Source organism: Rhinolophus hipposideros (assembly GCF_964194185.1).
Source record: "Rhinolophus hipposideros genome assembly, chromosome: 20".
Taxonomy (NCBI): Eukaryota; Metazoa; Chordata; class Mammalia; order Chiroptera; family Rhinolophidae; genus Rhinolophus; species Rhinolophus hipposideros.
Window position 1 is genome coordinate 50166500 of NC_138066.1, and position 20997 is coordinate 50187496.

The following is a 20997-nucleotide window of genomic DNA, read 5'->3' on the forward strand; positions in this document are numbered from 1 at the left end:
TGGTCCCACCCACTTTGTGCCAACAGCACCCCACATCACGACAACCAACAATGTCTTCATCCCCTGGGGGACAAAATAATTGAGAATACAGATCTAGAATAGCATTTCCCAAAACGTGTTCTGTGGAACCTGAGTTTAACGGGATGCGAATAGGTAGTTTCTGAGCTAACTGGAGAAACTGGTTTGGACCAACTTCATAGGATGGGCTCTGCTTCCCCTTCCTGTGGGTCACTTGTCTCCTTTCTCACCGTGCTTTCAGCAGGTGTCTGCTCCCTGGCGATGCTTTCTGGGTCACCTGCATTTGCAGAAATGGTTTTCTTTTGATTGTTGTCCCTTCAGTTCTTTTCGGAGTTATGCCATGTCACAGTCTCTCCCGAGCTCCAGGATCTCTGACTTGTTCGTTTGTGCCATCAAGGTCATTGCTTTTATTTTGGGTGAAGAGTTTGGCTGCATTTTTCATCTGTTCAGTGACACCACTTTTGCCACTCTATGGGGAACACTGTGTGGCCCTGCTGGGTGGCTGCTGGTGCCCTGCTGCCCGGAGCAGGCGGTAGGCTGCTGGCTTTGACACCTACTGCTTCATGCTATTCCCCATCTGCCTAACTCCCTCCATAACTCCCCACTGCCCTCAGGCCCGAGGCCACACTCCCTACAAGAGCCCTGAGGCCCTCTGCAGGCAGCACCCCACCCCCCAACCTCATGGGGAACCTCACACCCCCTCTCACACCTGTGATCCAGGTATATACCTACCACAGTGCTTTCCCTCCGCGTGGAGCACCCTCTTCTCTCTTTGCTTGGCAACGTCTAATACACCCTCGAGGTCTCGGATTAGAGGTGTCTTCTTCCAGGAAGCCCATCTGCCTGGGCTCACCTATGGTCCTGGCAAGTGGCCTTGGGGTCCTTCCAACCTCAGACCTCACACGGATGGACCCACCCACCTCTGGTTCTGTTCTCCAAGCTCAGTGAGGAAGGACTGGCTGCTGCGTCCAGCTGGCACATACCCACATTTTTATGAGTAGCCATTCAACTTTTAGGTTATGGAACGTGTTATCTTTAGTTCTCTCCACTCCTTCACACCCTAGACATTATCTGTCACCATGGTTTGTCATTTTCCCGCCCTCAAAATGGCTTTCAGTGTCATCCCCAAAGCCTTTGCCCAGCCCAGCCTGATGATGTCCTTATCTATTCTGTCATTTTCCGTTCTTCTTTTTTAAAAAAAATAAGGACTATTCTTTTAGAGCAGATTTAGCTTCACAGCAAAATTGAGAGGAAGGTACAGAGATTTCCCACAGACACCCTGCCCCCCACCTACACAGACTCCCCCACTATCAACAGGCCCCACCAAATGGTGCATTTGTTGTGATGGATGAACATGTGTGGACATAATGACCAGAGTCCAGAGTTTGCACCAGGGGTCACTCTTGGTGCTGTGCAATCTATGAGCTTGGAGAAACGAATAATGACATGCGTCCACCCTTACAGTGTCATCCAGACACTAGTTAGTTTTACTGCCCTAAAAATCCTCTGTGCTCTGTCTATTCCTCCTCCCCCCACCTCCCGTGAACCACTGATAGTTTACTGTCTCCATAGTTCTGCTGTTTCCAGAATGTCACATAGTTGGAATCACACAGTATGTAGCCTTTCAGGCTGGCGTCTCCCACTTAGTCATATGCATTTAAGTTTTCTCTATGTCTTTTCATGCTCATTTCTTTTTAGCGCTGAATATTCCCTTGTCTGAATGGGCCACGGTTTGTTTATCCATCACCTCCTGAAAGACGTCTTGGTCCTTTCAAGTTTTAGGGATTATGGGTAAAGCTGCTGTAAACATCTGTGTGCAGGTTTTGTGTGGAAGTCAGTCCTCAACTAATTTGGGTTAAATACTGAGGAGCAGGATTGCTGGGTCACGAGGTAAGAGTACGTTAGTGGGGAAGGAACCGCCAAACTGTCCTCTGAAGTGGCCGGACGAGTCGGCGTCCCCACCAGCAGTGAACGAGAGTTCCTGGCTCACCTCCTGGCCAGACTGGGTGTTGTCAGCTCTGGGTTTTGGCCATTCGAAGAGGCGTGTCGTGGTCTCTCACTGTCATTTTAATTTGCATTTCCCTGATGACACAGGACGTTGAACCCTGTTTACATATTTATTGCCATCGGTATATCTTCTTTGATAGACATCTGTGAAGGTCCTTGTACAATTTTTCAATCGAGTTGATTGTTTTCTTATTGTTGAATTTTAAAAGTTCTTTGTATATTTTGTACAACAGCCCTTTATCAGGTTTGTCTTTTGCAATTATTTTCTTCCAGTCTGTGGCTTGGCTTCTGAGTCTCTTGACATTGACTTTTGCAGTGCAGAAGTTTTTCATTTGAATGAAGTACAACTGATTAATTACTACATGGTATGCCTTTTACTTTGAAATCACTTAGATTGCTAAAACAGTGCACAGATAGTACAGTGTTTCTGTTTACAAGTGATCCTTCACTGGGAGGCCCCCAGGGAACGCGGGCAGTGTAAGCAGACGTGCCTGGTTGTCACACCAGGGATGGGGAGGGTGCTTTTAGCATCTAGAGGGTAGAAGCCAGGGACTCTGCTAAACACCCTGCAATGCACAGGACAGCTCTCACAACAAAGAATTATCTCGTTCAAAATGTCAGTAGTGCTGAACTGAGAAGCCCTGCCATGTGCCCCTCAGCTCCATGAATGTCATCTTACAATAACCGGGGCACATTTACTAAGACTGAGAAATCAATGTTGGCTACGATACTAGTATCAGTTGGCTTTTTTTAACCCTCTTAACATTTTTGAAGTGTGCAGTATATTACTGTTAACTAGAAGTGCAATGTCACACAGCAGATATCCAGGACCTTTTCATTTTGAAACCGTGATATAATTTGAACTCCCCATTTCCCCTGCTCCCAGCCCCTGGCAACCATCATTCCACTTTCTGCTTCTATGCGTTCGACGACTTTCCAGGCCTCATGGAAGTGGAGTCATGCAGGATTTGTCCTTTTGTGACTGGCTTGTTTCATTCAGCATAATGTGCTCATGGTTCATCCATGTGATAGCACGCGTCAGAGTTTCCTTCCTTTTTAAGGCTGGGTAATATTCCATTGCATGGAAAGACCACGTCTTCTCTATTCATTCATCTGTCAGTGGACAACTTAGGTTGTCTCCATAACTTGGCTATTGTGAATGACGCTGTAATGAACACGGGAGTGGCACCTGTCTCTTGGAGATCCTGATTTCAATTCTTTTGGGTAAATTCTCACACGTAGGATTGTTGCTAGTTTTATTTTTAATTTTTTGAGGAGCCGCCATACTGTTTTCCATAGTGGCTGCCTCATTTCTCATTCTCACCAACTGTGCACAGAGTTCTGATTTCTCCACATGCTGACCAACACTTGTTATTCATTTTATTTGTAGAATGGCCATCTTATCAGGTGTGAAGTGGTATCTCATTGTGGTTTGATTTGCATTTCCCTGATGATAGGTGATGTTGAGTGTCTTTTCACAGACCTGTTGGTCATTTTTGTGTCTTCGTTGGAGAGCTATCTATTCAAGTTCTTTGCCCACTTTTTGATTGGGTTGTTTGGGTTTTTTACTATTGAGTCATAGGAGTTACTTATATAGTATGGCTATTAACCCCTATCAGACATATGGTTTGCAGATATCTTCTCCTGTCCTGTAGGTTGTCTTCTCTTTCTGTTGGTCATTTCTTTTGCTGTGAGCAGTTGGCTTTTTAACACTTTTGTTTTATTTCTTTATACCTCAACTCCTTCTGCTCTTGTTTAAGTTACTGGTGGCATGAAACAAAATTTAAGTGCACAAAAGAGGTTTCCTTCATGGGGTGACACCATTTAATAAAATAAAACCTATGTCACCCGGTCACCTTTGTATCATCGATGTGTTTGGTAAAATTCATATTTGGCCAGGTTTTACAAAATCAGGACCCAGGTGTACTTTCTGTGAACCCATTAACAAATCTCCTGTGTGAGGTGAGAGATCTGGGTGGCACGACACAGTCGGGGGGATCTTTCTGGGTGATACCAGGTCCCCTGTCCTGAGCACAGGTCATCATCTGAAACTGGCTCCCAAGGGAGCTGCTTACATCTGTCACCATGTGGATGTGAAGGACCATTTCCGAGTAATGACTGCTCATTTAATCCATCAGATATTTACCGACTCCCCCAGGTCCTGGGTTCTGAGGTGGGGGGGGGGGATCACAGTGGGAGGCAGTTGCTCCCTGACTTTGGCAGAGTTAGGTCTCTGTGGTACCCAGAGCAACAGAGTCAGCTCCTGGGACTCCCCATCTGGCCAGATTGAAGAGAGGTTGGGGAACAACCACGAGCCGCTGTCATCATTTTCACTGGCTCTCCCCGGTCTCAAGCACCAATGCAGATCCCAGAAAGCAAAGCTCTGCTCTCTGCTCCCAGGGAGCTGACACTAGGTGTGTCAGAGAGAAGAGAAGCTCATTCATTCATCACCCCACCGAAAAGGTGCCCTGGATCAGTGGTGTCAACCTGACCATGACACAGTGCCCTGGGTGTCTTGTTAAAGGCACATTCTCATTCAGCGGGTCTGGTGGCCCTGACATCCTGCATTTCCAACATGCTCCGTGATGCCCACACTGCCGGTCCTGAGCCACAATTTGAGAAGCGGAGGAAAGCCAATGACAAGCCGTGACCTCGAGATGCTGCACAAAGCAGGGGCTATCCTGAGCCTTGAAGGGTGGGCAGGATGGAGGTGGCTGGTTGCTGGGGCCAGGATGTCCCAGGGCAGGCCGAGGGCTGGGAAGCAGAAGGGGAGACCCTCAGCTGCCCTTGTCTGCAAAGAAGAGGTTTTCATTCTCTAGATCTTCCGTTTTCCTCGAAGCAGAGGTGTGACTTGCGGTGACCCAGAAGGTGCAAAGCAAAGGAAGGACAGGCTCATCCTCATTTAGTTCAACCAGATTCACCGAGACACCTATGAGTCCGGTGGCAAAGCAGCAGGAAGGCGGCGGCTCCTTAGGGACATCGTGGCAGGAGGGGAGGGCTTTTCCAGGCTGACAGCTGGAGGGTAAGGAGCCAGCTGTGTGCAGCCCAGTCTTGTCCTCGTCCTCTGATGTCTTTGCCTTTGGGCCACCAGTGGGGCTACCAGCCATCCAAGGGCAAAGTTTGTGCTTTTAGAAATTTCTCTCCACGGAAGCGATTAGCCAGCCAGACCTGTTGTCCTTTTGCGAGCAGCAAATTACCCAGGAAAATGTAATTACCCATTCGCTTTGTTATTAGTGCGGTGCTAAGAAGATTGAAGCAATCGCCCCTTTCATGGTATTTCAAAGCGTATTCACACGATGCAGCCCTGATATTAAACACAATGAGACTTTTTCGAATTCAATTAAGCATTTGCCTACTGTGACTCTTTATTCATTGCAAATTGTCTCGGTAAATAATCTTCATCAGAAGTCAGAACCAATCCCCATTAGTTGTTTAGATTAATTAATGGGTCCCCCCAGAGCCACCCAAATGAATTCAATTTGAACATCAACAACTTGGCCGTGGACTTTCCCAGGTTGGCATTAAGACGATATTAAACCTGCAATAAGTCACATTTAAAATGTTAATTCAGAGACCCTCTCCATTTAGGGCATTTAATTAAATCCTTAAATAAACTGCTCGGGCTCAGTACCAGATGGTTCTGCATTTTCACTGCGGCACTGAGCCGGCCCGGCGTTGATAACCAGGATATATAGAGTAATAAAGTCTAATCTCGTTTCCAGCGGGGAGATTCAGTGTATGTACACAGCCCGGGCTCAGATCGTAAGTTAATGACATTAGCCCCAGTGTACTCCGGCATCTGTGCAGCCAGAGATGAAATTAGTCTCTTTTCCTATCATAAGATTCTTTTCAACTTCACTATATTAATTTTTAGCCAAATACTAACTCATAAGGAAAATTGAAGTTAATGTAACCAAAGATAAAGTAATGCAGCCTTAATATTCTGAAGGGATTAGGGGGACCGGTGGAAATACACTCTGCAAATGTCATCGACTTGGAATGGATTAATGGGACTGGGGGTGGGGAGAGGAAATGAAGACGCCAAGACTCTCATCTCTGCCCATTTCCCCCATCCCAACCTGCTAGGGTGAATAAAGGGCCTAACCTAGAAAATTCAGTCCTTGGATCCGTCTCACAAGGGTAGTGGAGAGTGTCTGTGGTGGGCAGGGACACACAGCCACGAGGAGAAGTTACTCCTTCACCTCAGTGCGGGTGGGGGGGCCCAGGTGTCCCTAGGCAGCAGGATTGCTTCCCCCGCCCCTGAGTGGTCCCTAAATTTCCATGGCTCAGCCTCTTAATCTCCTGGTACTGGAAGCATTGGTCCTCCAGGGGGAGGGACCAGGCAAATCGCTCTCCCAGCCTCCTCAGGATGCCCAGTGGGACCACTGGTCCTCCATTTGCCAGCCCAGAGACCCTTGGCAGCACCCCGAGTTATCAGTGATGTTTTATCATGCAGTGACTGGAGATCTGGGGCAAGCCTACATTTAAAGGACTTCCCTCACCCCCAAAGTCTGTCAGTTCTCAAACAGCGAAGCAAAGACTCTGCACCCTCTATTCAGCTCTGTGACCCTGGCATTCAGAACTGGCCACATCTCTCAGGACACTCTGCCCCCTATGGGAATGCGGAAACAAAGAAAACCCAAAACCTTTTCAATTTGTCTCACGCGTACAACTTTCGGCTCCTACAATTCCAAACAAAGCAACAGAAAATGTATTGAATTTTCTAGCCTCATCTTAGGAAACGATTCTGGTGGTCCCTGATGGGCTGTGAAAACCCTGCACTCACCTTCACTTGACCTTCTTTGATTTGGGCTATGGGACTTCCATTTAGCTTTCTTTTCCATCCTGACCTGGACTGTTAGACTTGTCGCTAAAGAATCTCATACTGAGGTGGCTGGTAGATTTCACCTGCCTGCTGGCTGTCACTGATGGACACTGTTCAGAGCCCTGTGTTAAGAAGGATTCTGAGCCTGAACCCACTCACTCTAGCATCGCACAAGTTAATATGGTGGGAAATTAGGCACAGCAAGAGCTAAAGCTGCAGAATTCTCATGGATAAAGACGCTGAAAGCCGGAGCTTTGAGCACTTAGAGATGATCAGTTTGGGTGTGCTTAACATCTGTGTCCCAGTACAAGGAATTGGTTAGCATTTCAAAGTGAACCCAGCACAGCTCTGATCCCAGAAAGGACCCAGCAGAGAGGGCCACCCCAGCTGCTTCGAGACGAACCCCAAACCGTTCCTCTGACCCCACTGGGCTGAGGTTTCTCCAGGTGCCTGGTGGGGGAGGGACTGGAGGTGACAGCAGCGCCACCCTGTCTGTTGTTGGCAGTTTGGGGTGTACTGCTTTTCCCCGAAGTGAACAGCCTGGCACACTGCATCCAGCTTTCCATGCTGTCCGAGTGTTTATGTGCCAAACAGTTCCGTCGGTGGCCTTGCCCTGGCTCTGTCTGACTAAAGATGACGATTGTTACCCACCTGGGGAGACTCATTCCCTCCAAGAATATTCTCGCCCTCGGTAGCCTGTACCTTCGTCTGTAGCTGGAGAAGGTATGGAAGGACGCAGCTCAATCCCCTCAAGGCCTCAGCCTGCAGCCCGGGTGTAGAAACCATGCTCTCCTGCAGCTGGCACACATGGGGCTGGGAACCGGGGACATGCAAATCAGACATTTCCCAAGGGCCAAGCAGGTGACTGTTGGTGCAGGAGCAGGGAGGGGCAGTCCTGTGAATGCAGCTCACAGTGTTAATTGACACTTATGGGATCCTTCCCAGGGAGGACTAAACAGACCACCTGGCCGCTGCCCTGGGGGCCAGCACAGGGAGTCTGCTGTCTGGCATCCCCCTACCTGAGTTGTGTTTCATTAAAATAAAAGAGATGTGAAGTAGACAGCATCACCTGCAGTCACTTACCAAAAAAGAGCTAAGATGGTCGGATGGCCCGGGGAACAGGCCAGGCTATCTCCTCTGGCCTCCCTCCACGCCTTGAGACCCATCACTCACTCTGTCCTTCGCAGACGGCTGCCGCTCACTGTGCAGAGTGGGCAGAGGAGGTGTCATTGTCTTTTGCCTCCTTTTGCTACGTGGCCTCTGTTTTGGGGGTTCATGAACGTGGTGAGCACAGCCAGGAGCTCCAATTCATAAGCAAACACTGAGAGTGAATGGGGGCCCCGGTAGGCCTGTCCCCATGTTTGGGTGTCTTTCGTGGTCCCCTCTGGCTCACCAGGTGGTCAGATGAGTAAAGCACTGCAGGCCTTGGGGTGATCAGCAGGAATGCGGGCGGGCCTGAGTGAATCTGGGAGATGACAGGGGGAGGTGGTGGGAAACTGACTCCACCTGCTAAGGCTCCTCCTTGCCTCGGCTCTCTCAGTAGGGGGGGTTCCGGCTCCTGCTTTGTCCTTTAGTAAATGGCTCCTTGAGATGAAATTGTTTTCCCCTTTGCATTAGTTCTCCATCACTGCTGTAACAAATGACCATAAATCGTCTCTGCCTCTGCCGTCATATGGTCTTCTCCTTGGTGCGGCTGTTTGAAATCTCCCTGTGCATTTCTGTTTATAAGGATACTCGCAGTGGCATTTAGGGAGGGTCTGCCCATATAATCTAGGATAGTCTTCTTATCTCAAGATCCTAATTTAATGACATCTGCAAAGACCCTTTTTCTAAATACTGTATTTTGCTGTGTATAATGCGCTCCTGTGTATAATGCACACCCACGTTTTTGGCCCAAATTTTCAGGGGGAAAAAATCTTTCATTTTAATTTTTTAATTCAAATTTATATTTGTTTATATTTAGGTACTTGTTTTTTGTATTATAAAGGAATTTTAGCATTTTTTTTTTAACATATGAAGGTACAAGAAATTTTATGTAACAAATAATTACAAAACACAAGAACAGATACAGGGGACAAGAAATTTTATGTAATGGTAACAAATTTACGACATTTATGCATCATAGAAGGCCAAGAACTCTTCGTCTTGCAAGTTCGTAGTAAGTTCAACAAAACCGATTATTGTGTTCCAGGAGGGTGCTATTTTGCATACGAATATTATTACTGATTTCTAGAGTCACACTTTTAACTCATAAGCATGAATAAAAGAATTAAAAACATTTATATAGATACAGAATTAGTACCACCCATGTGTAACGCACATCCTTATTTTTCCCTCACAAATTTGGGCAAAAAGTGCACATTATACATGGCAAAACACGGTAAATAAGGTAATACCAAGGGTTCTGGGGACTAGATGGGGATGCATTTTTCAACTTACCACACCCTTCTTGATCATGCTTCCCAGAACTTTTTATAACTTTGAGGCCAAATTTCTAGTCTGTCTCTTTCTCCCATTTTCTTTGGGAATCTTGTTTTTAAAGGGACCTTAGCCTTTCTGAAACTTCCAGATATAATTTTAAATGTAATAGAATGTGAAACCCTAGGGAGAGCCCATGGACCCTTCCAGTATATAAACAGTCAAAGCAGGGTCATCCAGGCTCATCGAGCATTTACTGAGCACCTACTATGTGCCCAGCTCACTCATTCCTCACAACCACCCCATTTTACAGATGTAGAAACTGAGGCCCAAGATTGTGAGAAGGTCATACTGGCAGTCACCAGTCTGGCGGGATGGGGGTCCAGGAACTATAAGTTCAAGTACAGGTGCTCTTTGTGGCTCTGCTGGGCTTGTCTGAAATCACTCACTATGCTGGACCCGCTGGGAGCAGGCCCTGGAGTCCTCCATTCCAGACTGGAATTTCTGTCCAGCACCTGGTCACTGCCCTTGCTCCAGACCCCTTACCCTGTACTTTTCAGAGCCATCTGGGCTCATCTCTTTCGTACGAGGTCCTGAGCAGCAGACCCTTCCTGTGTGGGCACAGACGTTCCCTGTCCCAAAGTCTTCTGCTGCTATGAGGCTCCATCATCTGGGGTGGGATTCGTAGGCCACTCCTCCTTTACTGCTGCCCTGAGGACCCCCTGTGAGAAGGACCCTCTTAAAGCCTTCAGCCCTCCCACAGCTCCGTCCCCATGTCACACGCTAAATGACAGTGTTAGCCCACTCCCCCTTCACCTCTCAAGTCTGAACCATCACCTTCTGGGGCTACCTTTGCCCACCCAGGTCACCTTCCCTGCAGAGAACATGGAAGAGTTAAATTCTCTATCCTTTTCAAAGACCATTAGCCAAGAGCAAGCTACAAATCTATTCTCTTTTTCTTCTTCTGGTTCTGGCTCAACCCAGGGACCTCACGCCCCGTCAGGAGGGCGGGTGATTTTTCTGAAGCTCTTCCTGGCCTCCGTGCCCTTTCCTCTGGCTGCCCTGTGATTCTTGCAGTTTGACTGCCCCATGCGGCAGACCCAGGGCAGGAGGTGGGGTGAGGAGAGAGGGGCAGCTGAGCTGGCTCGTCCTCCCTCTCCTCTTCATTGGCCCTTCCGGGTATGATTGTCAAAAGCCTAGGACGGTTCTCTGGGTCTTGTAATGTCCTTTCTCCAGGAGTCCATGAAATACTTTTTCTCTAGGATGTTTTATGCTGTTAACAGACCTATCAAACTGAGTGTCCCCAGATCATGCAAAATTCTCCCCTTGGTACCTGTGCCAGCCCTAAACTCGCCTTTCTGAAATGTGGCCACACTTCATCCCCAGCCTGGACAATGCCAGCTGTCCTAGGTGTCTGAGGTCTGGCCCTGCTCTGAACCTCATCTTGGAGCGAGGTGCCGACACAAATGCTCTCTGTGCCCTTAGAAATTAAGGCTGGCGTCGGCAGCCTGTGCTTTGGATTTTGGAACTGGCTCTCCAAATAAACTTTTTGTCTGATCTGTCACATGCTCCCTCTGTGTAGACGCCATGGTGATTCCAAGACCTTTGGGGAGGGCCCCAGGCTGTTCCAAACCGCTTCTATAAATAACCAGCTTCAGGAATGAATGAGGAGGATGGACTGCATTTACAGGTTTGCCTCTTCGTTTTTCCAGTAACCCAGATGTGTGCTGCTGGGCGAAGGCCACATCCAGGGGAGGGACAGCCCACATCTGCCACAGGCAGAGAACTTGGAGGAGGAGGGCAGCTCTTTCGCTGCCATTTAGAAGAGGATGGCGGGGGGCCGGGCTGCCAGCCCACTTGACGCAGGAGTGCTGGACTGCCTTTGGCACTGTGGTTGGCACGTGACTGAGGGTGTTTGGGAGAACAATGGCACCAGGTCCAAGTGCGTCTTTCCCTGAGGCTGTCCCTCACTGACACATCTGGGAAGCATCAAAATGAGACTGAGAACACTACGTAATAGGAACCAACGAGGGCCATTCTAGGCATCCCTTGTGGAGAAAACCCTTTCTATTAAGTCCAAATGCCTATGCTCCTAAGTGAACCGCGTGCATTTCTTTAGGGCAAACAGGTAACAGCCAGCTGCTCGAGCAGGCCTGTCGGTCTCGGTCACCTACCTGTTTCCTTTCCTCATCAGTGAAACAGAGGTGCACCCCACGGGGTCCCCAATCAAGCCACACCTTGATTGGGTGTGGGAGCTCCAGGTACTGGGGGAGCCAAAAGGGGTGTGTGCCACTGGGGAGTAGGTACCAGGAGTGGGGTCCTCTGGCCTGTGGGTGGGTGGTCAGGGCTGGGGAGTGGCCACAGAGGTCACGGCAGGGCTGTGCCTGCTCAGAGGAGCAGGACGTCTGCTCACTGGTGAGAAGAGAGCAAGCTGGACTAGAGAGGCAGGTCCAAGGAAGTGACCTGGACGTGGGGACGAGGAGATTCTGTCCCGTTTGAGCAGAGGGTCACTGCAGCACAGTTGTGCATGGAGAGACATGTGAAGGTCAGACAAAGACGGATGGACCTACACCTTATAGTCCTGTGGCCATGGCGTGATGCAAAAGGCCAACCCTCCCCCAACCCGGCAACCCCCTCACTTTGAACCCTTGGCCTTGACTATCTGTCACTCTCCCGTCTGAACTAGCCCTAGCCCTCCGTGCCTGTGCCCTGGCTTGCTTGCTTCATTCATTCGTTCTAGCGAGTGCCTCAGTGATATATAATGCTCTCCAGTTCAGAGCCCACATGGACCTGATCCCTGTGAGGACCCTGGCGCCCCTCCCCCAGCACCCTCGCCTTTGCCCTTTAGAGGTAGCCACTTGCACTGTTGTGCTGAAACGCCTTTTTGGTCTGGCCCAGTCTCCCAGGAGCACCCCGGGTGCAGACCGCTAGACAGCACAGGCCCAGCAGTTGGGACACGAGCACGGGCAGCACAAATGAGACGGGTGACACGAGTGCCACTTTCCCTGTTTCTCCCTCCATGGCCAGAGGAATGAATGAATTTGGGGTGTTCTGGGCTCTTTAACAGAGCAGCAAGTGGTCTGAAAGCGGTAGGAAAAATAAGTTCAGACACAGGCAGCTAGAGGCAGAGATTAGCTCAATTTTTACTCTAAAGAAAGAGGAGGGAGTGAGAAGGCCTTCCTCCCTTGTTGGTGACTGGTCCCCAGTTCTCCAGGTGACAGCCCTGCAGGGCCTCAGCCAGGCTCGTGGGAGAAGCCGCTCTCACCTGGCGGGATGCCTCGCAGGGGAGGCCATTTGGGATTACTGTTGGCCTGAGGGTTACATCCTGGAAGACACGGGCGCTTCCCCAGACCACACCCGTCCACCTTTGCACCACAGCAGCCTCTTGGAGGGACTCTGGGGACTCCGGTCTCTGTGACGGTGCAGAAACATCTAGAGAGTGGCTGGGAGTGTCCCCTGTGAGCCCAACAGACGTGGTGGTGAATGCCAGCTCTGCCATTTGCCAGCTGTGTGGCCTTAGTGAACTTCTGAATTGAGGCCTTAGCCCCTCACCCGATTAATGACGACAGAGCTGGCCATGTCACAGGGCCATTGACAGACTAAATGAGGTAAAAGACAGAATTCACTCAGCACTGGCTGGGTGTGTACCAGCATCCAGCAGGTGATAATTGCCATCCTAGCGTGGCTCCTGAGCACCCACAGACAAGAGGTGGAGGTCCTGGTGGGGCTGGGGCAGAGGATGGCAGCCCAGAGGACGGCTCGGAGGTGACCTGTAGAGAGTGATGGAGAGAGGGTGTGTATCAAAGCCCTGGGCGCATCTGGACCCTGGCCAGCCTAGAGGTGAGGTGTTGCCCAATTTTCAGAATGACACCCAAGACATTTCGACACATCTGTGAGGAAGGGCCCACTTGACACACGGGCAGCCCTCACTTCTGGTCGCCTCTCCTGCCTTTGACTAATGGCTGACCTGACGTCTTTCAGCGAGTGACCTTGTTGCAGCTGGTAATTCAAATATCTTTCAATGTCAGAAATAATAAACGCCTCCAAGAGATGAACAAGCAGAGCTTAAGTTGAGTGCAGATTAATGGGGTTTTAATATTCCTAATTTAATCACTCCTTCCTGTCGCACAGTGGGCTACATGATATAGCAGCTAATTATTTTTTTAAACCATGATGGGGATCTCTCCTAATCAATTTTATATTTAACGTGAATGAAGGACAGTGATTAATGAGAGACTAAATCTCACCAAACAGGCACAAGCAAGCAATTAGTTAAAATACAATGAGATCATTTTTTTTTCTTCTGAAGTAGCAAATTCTTCAGGGATGGGATGGGGGCACAAGTAAGCCTCTTTCATTGTGAAAAGGAGGACATACCTTCAAGTTTTAAAAAATGTGTTGGTTGGACAGGAATAAGCACTGTGTTTGTAATCTGAAATAATGTGCCCTGGTGGCATTTCCTTTTATAGGGAGCATAGCACAGAGTCGTGACAAACACATTCATGTTGGGAAAACGATGTATACTTGGCCGTCCATCACCATGGGTTCCACATCTGCAAATTCAACCAACAGATTAAAAATATTTTAAAGAAATGTTACATTGTTCCTGAAGTGTACCATGCAGTTAGCTCCACGATGGTTGCACGGTTGTGACTGGACCGGACATGCACAGACGTCTTTTTTCATGTCACTATTCCCTAAACAAGGCGTTATAACTATTTACATAGCATTTACATTGTACTAAGTATTGTAAGTAATCTAGAGATGATTTAAAGTAAATGAGAGGACATGCGTAGGGTTCAATGGGTAAAGACACACAGCACAGTGTCTGACACATGTGTGCCCCAAATCTAACTTTAATTGTCATGACACTGAAAGGTGTATCTTTGGCTGGGGTCCCCAAGAGTAGGTCCTGAGACGACGGTCTGCACAAAAAGGTTTTTAGGAGGCATTCTCCAGAAAGCAGAACAGCAGGGTGGGAAATGAGACCAACAGGGGAGGAGGGCATGCAAGGGGTCGGTATTAGGCCAAGCCCACGTTTTGGAGATGATGGTCAGACCCAAGAGTGGTCCCATCAGGGTTGCAGGGGCTGGGAATGTATAACTCACCCCACCAGTGATGAGGTAAGGGCGGCGGGAACTCCCGGGAGCTTTGGGTCCTCCTGCCAACCGGCCTCCGGCAGTCAGAAGACAACCCTCCCAGACAGAGACCAGGCGCCGTCTGTTGAGGGTGTGCAAAAATGGTGAAGGGACCCAAGATGACATGGGCAGGGGCGGACAGCCACTGCCCTGGAGGTTGGGCCAGTTGCTTCAGGTCACTTGGTGGATATGAATGAATACAGACCCCTGACCAGGAAAGGAGATGGTTGGGTCAGATGGGAACCCGCACCCTAGGAGCCTCGGGTCCCTGAACACAAGGGGTGTGCTCCGTGCACCGTGCCACGTTCCCAGGGAAAGCCAAGGGGCAGCGCAGGACTCCGCAGGCCAAAGAAGCCCTCACCTAAGCATATCAGGCAGAGGTGGCCATCTTTGCTAGCGTATTCATTCATTCATTCACTCACTCACTCATTCATTCATTCATTTAACCTTTATTTAGCAAATGCCCATGCTAGCCAGTGACTGTTCTAGGCACAGGTACAACAGTGAACATGGATCAGAAAACCCGGCTCTCACAGAGCTGCCATTCTAGAGGCAGAGATAGACAACAGTGTATCTTAGAAGGTAAAATAAAGGAAAATAAAGCAGAGAGGAAGCAGAGGGCAGGGCTGGGACGCAATGCGGAAGTGTCTTAGGGAGCCTGGCCACGGAGCTCTGAGCAGAGTCCGGGCGGAAAGGACAGAGTTGCCACGTTGTGTTTTGTAGAGGCATTCAAGGCAGTGGAAACAGGAAGTGCAAAGGCTCAGAGGTGGGAACATGCCTGGCAGGTGGGAGATGGAAGGGACCTGCTGTAGCTGCAGTGAGAGGCTGAGGGGTGAGGGCTTGGTAAACGGGCAGGACTCGGTGAGGCCTTGGGCCACTGTGAGGACTGTGGCTGCCCTCTGAGTGGATGGGCAGACACAGTCTGATTGCCTGTTAAAACTCCAGCTGCCATGTTGGAGAACATTCTGTGGGGTCACAGGCGAGAGCAAGGAGACCCGCAGGAGGTTTCTGGAAGAATCCGGGTGGGAGATGACAGTGACTCCCAGGGTGGTGGAGGTACTGGGGGTGGGAGGGCTGGATTTGGGGTGAGTCGGAAAGGTGGAGCTGGCAGGATTTGCTGAGAGATTGGATGTGGGGTGTGAGGGTCAAGGAGAAGCCCAAGCGTTCTGGAGGGAGCCTGTGGAGGGCTGGAGCTGCTATTCGCGGAGATAGGACAGTCTTAGGTAGAGCAGGTGGGAGGGCCGGCATGGATGGAGGCCAGGTAGGAGTTTGGGTGTTGAGTCTAAAATAGCCATCATGCATCTGAGTGACAATGTCGAGGACGCAGTTGAATATGTGAGTGTGGGCTTAGGGCAGAGAACAAGCTGGAGAGATACAGTTAGAGAGTTGCTCCTGGTGGGTTTAACTCTGTGAAAGGGGCTGTGGTCTGGATTCGGACTGGCCTGGACCAGGGGGCCTGTCCTTCCCAGCTGTGAAGACTCTGAGCTTCTTGTCTCAACTGGAAGGAAAGATGGAGTGGGATGAACTAGGAAGAGGGGCTGAGTTGTAGAGATGAAAATTATGTCATGGGGACAGTCACGGCCTGGGTCGCACCCCACAGCAGGTAACCATAGCGAACATTCGCACAGTACTTAACGTTTTAAAAATAGAATTCTTTCGTATACGTTGAACTTTCTAAACTCAGTATTATTTCACCCTCTCTTCCCCAACCTTCCAGATGGGAACTGAGTGCCGTGTTTGCGCGAGAATAGAGGCCAGCAAGGGGCCAAGCCTGGCATGCGCTCCATCCCACCCTCCTTCCTCTCACCAGAAGGTGGGGGGAGCGAGCCTACAGAGGGCAGAACTCATTTCCTGCCCTTGGAGCTGATGGCTTCTTTCCCATTTGACCTGAGAAGTTTTATATAAACATCATCTTGTGTTTAATTTCCTTTGTTTGTGGAGGTCAATTAAAGGTCTCAACATAATTCTATTAAAACTCTGTCTCCCGAGTGAATAGTTGAGGCCAAGTTATAAAACTTTGCAAGGGGAAGCCGTCATTTGCCTGGAAACCCCTTCCTTGGCCTCAAGGAAAATCAGAAGGAAGACAGATTCTGCAGATACAAGGGCACTATGACCTTGTGGGGTTCTTTGTTCATTTCCTTGTTCGCATCCTTTTGGCCCAAACAGTCCACACAAAAGCAGGAGCCTTGGTCCCTGCCTGTACCCCCCTTAAAAATCAGCTCTTCCTTTCTCACACCCAGGCACAGTGCAGTGGGTTACCCCAAGAGCCCCTCTCCCTCAGGCGACAAGGGGGCTCTGGTGCCTTGGGGGGCAGTGCCTTCGCTGGGTCAGTTCTTCCCACGTGTTCACAACACTCAGAGGGGATTAGTCCCTGGGCATTTTTCTCCCTTGGTTTTTAAACCATTTCTGTTTCAAGGAAATTGAATCCATGTGTGTTTGGATTAATTGCTTAACTCCTAAAAATGTTGTTTTGTAAGAGCAATTTGAGGTCCAAAAAGCTTTTATGTTGCTTCCCACCCTGTGCACACGGCCCCAGCCCGAGATCTGAGCGAACCTTTCTGGGCCAGGGCTGTGCTCACAGCCGGATCAGGCTAAGGAGGAATTAGCAGCCCAGGCGGGGTTCATTCACCCCCAAATAAAGTGGGCTTACTATCCCCACCCTGCAGTATAGGAAGCTTCTGGGGTCCTGCTGGGTTTCTGGGCTTTGGAGAGTGCAGACACCTTCTGTGGTGTCGTATTTAATTTGAGGTTTCCTTTTTCCCCGGGTCTGATTCCCAGAACTCAGCAGCGTCTGTGGTGAGTTCAATTGCAGTGGAAGAGATTTCAGGACGCTGAAGCGTGAACGTCTCAACCTAGTAGGTGCCTTCTGCTCTCAGAATTGTTCCTGGGTCCAGGCTTGTGAATGATGGGATGGCCACTATCGCAGGTGGAAGAGGAAGGACTCAGTTTCCTGAGTGGTCAAGTCCATCAGGAGGCTGGGGGGTTAACCCCCAGCCTAGGAACCACCCCCCCACCATCCCAGACTTCAGTCCCCATCTGTTTAATGGGACTAACCCCTGACCCCAGCATTCTTCTGACAGCCTGTGTAAGGACCTCCATTCTTGCTGGTGCCAGGGCTCTGCACCTTCCCAGTGGTGCCTTGTTCAAGCCATCCTCCCCCTGCCATGCGTCTGTAACCCCTCCTTCTGCTGACCTCATTTATTCCATCATTCATCCAGCCCCACTTGGCCCCCCCCACACCACACCAGCCTTCCATTCCCTAGCTATCACTGTAACCTGCAAAGGTTAGCACCTACGTGTTTCCTATCACCTTCCTGCGTGCCCTGTTGTCTTTCCAGCAGAAAGACCCACCACCCACTCTCTTCAACACCCTCGCCCCACACACACTCAAGAGAGGGCCAGGACAGTCTGGTTAAACTGCCTGGAGGTAGATCAAAGTGGGGTGTGATGGGAACGTTAATCTGCCCTAGGGTTCGGCATTCTGACCCTGGGAAGATAAATGTTTGTGACTAATTCCTCCTGGAGACTTGGTCCAAGTTTGTTTGTAGGCTTCAGTGTCCCTCATCGTCTCAATTCTCCCCTCAGTAACAGGACCAGGACTTGGCTTTCTCAAGGAAAGGTTTCTGGGGGGGCCAACAGGAAGAAAGCAAGAGTCCCGCCCCACCCCGCCCCCTGCTTCTGTGCAACTTTATACCAATGGCATAAGCACCAGGTTATTGGTGATGACATCTGCGATGCAATTCTGACACGACCTGGAATCGAACTGGCTTCAAATTTGAGACCTACCCTCCCAGGTTCAATAATTCACGAGAACAGCTTATAGAACTCAGGAAAGCACTACACTTATGATTACAAGCTTATCGTAAAGGATGCAATCAGAACCAGCCATAAGGAGAGAAGTCTGGGAGGGTCTCAAATGCAGCTTCTGTGTCCTCAGGATGTGTCACCCTTCTGGCACATCGACGTGATTGCCAACCAGGAAGCTCCCCTGAGCTTCGATGTGCAGAGTTTCTACTGGGGTTTCATCACATCGGCTCAATGGATCAGCCTCCTCATAAGCACATGGTCTTCTGGCCTGGCCTCCAACACCGTGAATAACAAAGCACATCCACCACTCCGGAAATTCCACGGATTTCGAGGTAGCATCCCAGGAACAGAGGCCACCAAGCTCTTTATTATACAACGGTACACGTATATGTGCAGCTGATAAGCTCTTACCACCACGTGTCATTGTGTGTCCTGACTTAACAAATGGGTCTCCTGACCTCGCTGGCTGAAGTGGTGCCCACATGCTGTGCAGAGATAACAGTAGCAAACTTGCTGGAGGCCACTCCAATGGCCAAGTGCTGTATTCTGAAAGAAGTGAAAGCCCAAGTTCACAAGACCATAATGAAATCTTTCAAAATATACACACATATATATTTTTAAACACAGGATTCCCCAAGACCTCCCTCATTGTGTTGTTCTCTGCGTCAGGATTAAAAAGCGTCGTACCCCTTCCCGACTCTGCCACCCGTGACCCTCCACTTCAGCAGGACAGGGGACTGGCAGGGTCTGTTAAGGCCCATCTTTGTTTTCCGCATCCCTCAGTGAGGATGGGGGCAGGTAAGATGTATTTTCCCGCTGAGAGGATTTATACCGCCCTCCCTAGGAGGCAGGGTGAGCCACAGTCACTTGGGGTTTTCAATTACCGTTTGTGTCCTCTCTGCAGCCCTTGATATACTCACAGCCTGTGATGAGGTCCCCCCTCAGCCATCTCTCCACCAGCTCCCGCTGACACTGTCTCTTCATCATCCCTTCTGTTCCCAGGCCCTTCACCTGCGGGTGTTCTACCCTGAAGGCCCTAGAGTTTGCTGGTGTCCTCCTTCCGCTGGGGAGGCCACAACTGGTGTCAAGTCCTGCGTAGCATTTGCCTGGTGGCATGGATTTCCTAGGAGCCAGTTCCACAGCATTCTCACTGCCATCCAGGCTGGGGTGGCTTCTCTTCACATTGGTGTCCCCATTGGCTCCCAGGAAGTTTGCCGCTTCTATACATTATGAGCAACTTTCCCCATGAGCGTCCTTCTGTTCCGTCAGGCCTCTCCAGCTTGTAATGGTGCCATAAGAAATATGAATGAGCCATGGCCCAGTGTGGCATCTTGTTGAATTACTTTTGAATCTTGACTCCATCATCACTTCTTTTAAACACCCTCCCAGGCTGAGGCCATTTGCAGATTTTTAAAGCACACCCCTGCTTCATTCCAAAGTGCTGTAGAAATACTGACAGCACAGAGTAGAGGACCTCCGCTGTGGCCCTCACTGCAGGCTGCCTCAGTGTCCAGCAAGCTATGAATTTCCCTAATGGTCCTATCGTCTCCGTCATTCACAAATGTTTATGCAAATCAGTTGGAACATTATTTGGGTCCATCAATCTGATAACACATTGAAAATGCAAATCAGATTCATGTGGTATGTTTTAGTCTCAGAGAGTTTCCAGTTTTGTGTTGCCTTCCCTTATGCATTCAGGAACCAACTCTATAATAGTTTTATCCTTTTCTAAAGCTTTATATCACATTTACTAGCCATCATTTCTAGATTTTCTTTTATTCCTTTCTTGGTGAAAATCAGGTCAGGAGTGGTTCATGGCTAATTTTTCAACACCTTCCTTGCCCACCGTCATTTCTCAGGAATTACCAGTAGGAGCTCTGAGATGATGGCTGCTGGCTCTTCAAACACCCTGATGCAATTCATCAGGGGCTGGGGAAGAACTCGTTTGTAGCAGCTCAGGTAGCCATTTTTTCTCCCAGCTTCTATCTGGTGGCAATCCCTTCTCTGCATTTCATGCAACAGAAAGTTCCTGAGCTCCTGCAAGAGTGCCTGATTTGAAGATAGTCCTCTTTCCTGCAACAGGCAGAAACAAGATGAGAACTGAGCTTTTCTGCTTTTTCTCTCTTCTTAAGGGAGGACCTTGGGGGTCCTTGGTCACCTTGATCTGGAAGTTGCTTTTTCCTTTACGGATTGTGTTTTAGTGTTCAGTCGAAGACCTCTTTATTGTTAAGGTTTTCGCCTGTGTTTTTTCTAAAAATGTTGTAGTTTCACATTTTACAAAGTCCACGATTCATTTTGAGTTCATTTTTGTATAAAGTGTGAGATGGGTAAGGGTTCACTTTTTTATTTTTTGTTTTTTTGTCTTTGGATGTCCAGTTGCTCTGGACATTGGCTGAAAAGGCGGTCTTTCCTTCATCAGTTTGTTTTGGCATGTTTGTCAATAATCAGTTGGGCACATTTGTTGGGGTCTATTTTGGGGTACTCTGTTCTGTTCCATTGATCTATGTGTCTAATTTTCTGCACAATAGTGACTACTGCAGACAGATAAAAAGTCTCAAGACAAGGTAGAGTGATTCCTCTCATTTTATTCTTTTTCCAAATTGTTTTGACTTTTCTAGTTCCTTTATCTTTTCATTTAAATTTTAGAACAATCTTGCCTATAGCTACGAAAAATCTCGCTGGGATTCTAATAGGAATTGCGCTAAGCCTGTGTATCTATTTGGGAAGAATTGACATCTTTACTGCACTGAATCTCCCAATGCATGAAAATAATATGTCTCTTCA

The 20997-nt window shown here is 49.1% G+C and overlaps 1 protein-coding gene across 2 annotated transcripts in view; it reads left to right on the forward strand.

Annotated features, from left to right (window-relative positions):
• Positions 1 to 20997, forward strand: part of LOC308488857 (uncharacterized protein) — a 139716-nt gene that overhangs the window by 32261 nt on the left and 86458 nt on the right. The gene's annotated exons all lie outside the window — the stretch shown is intronic.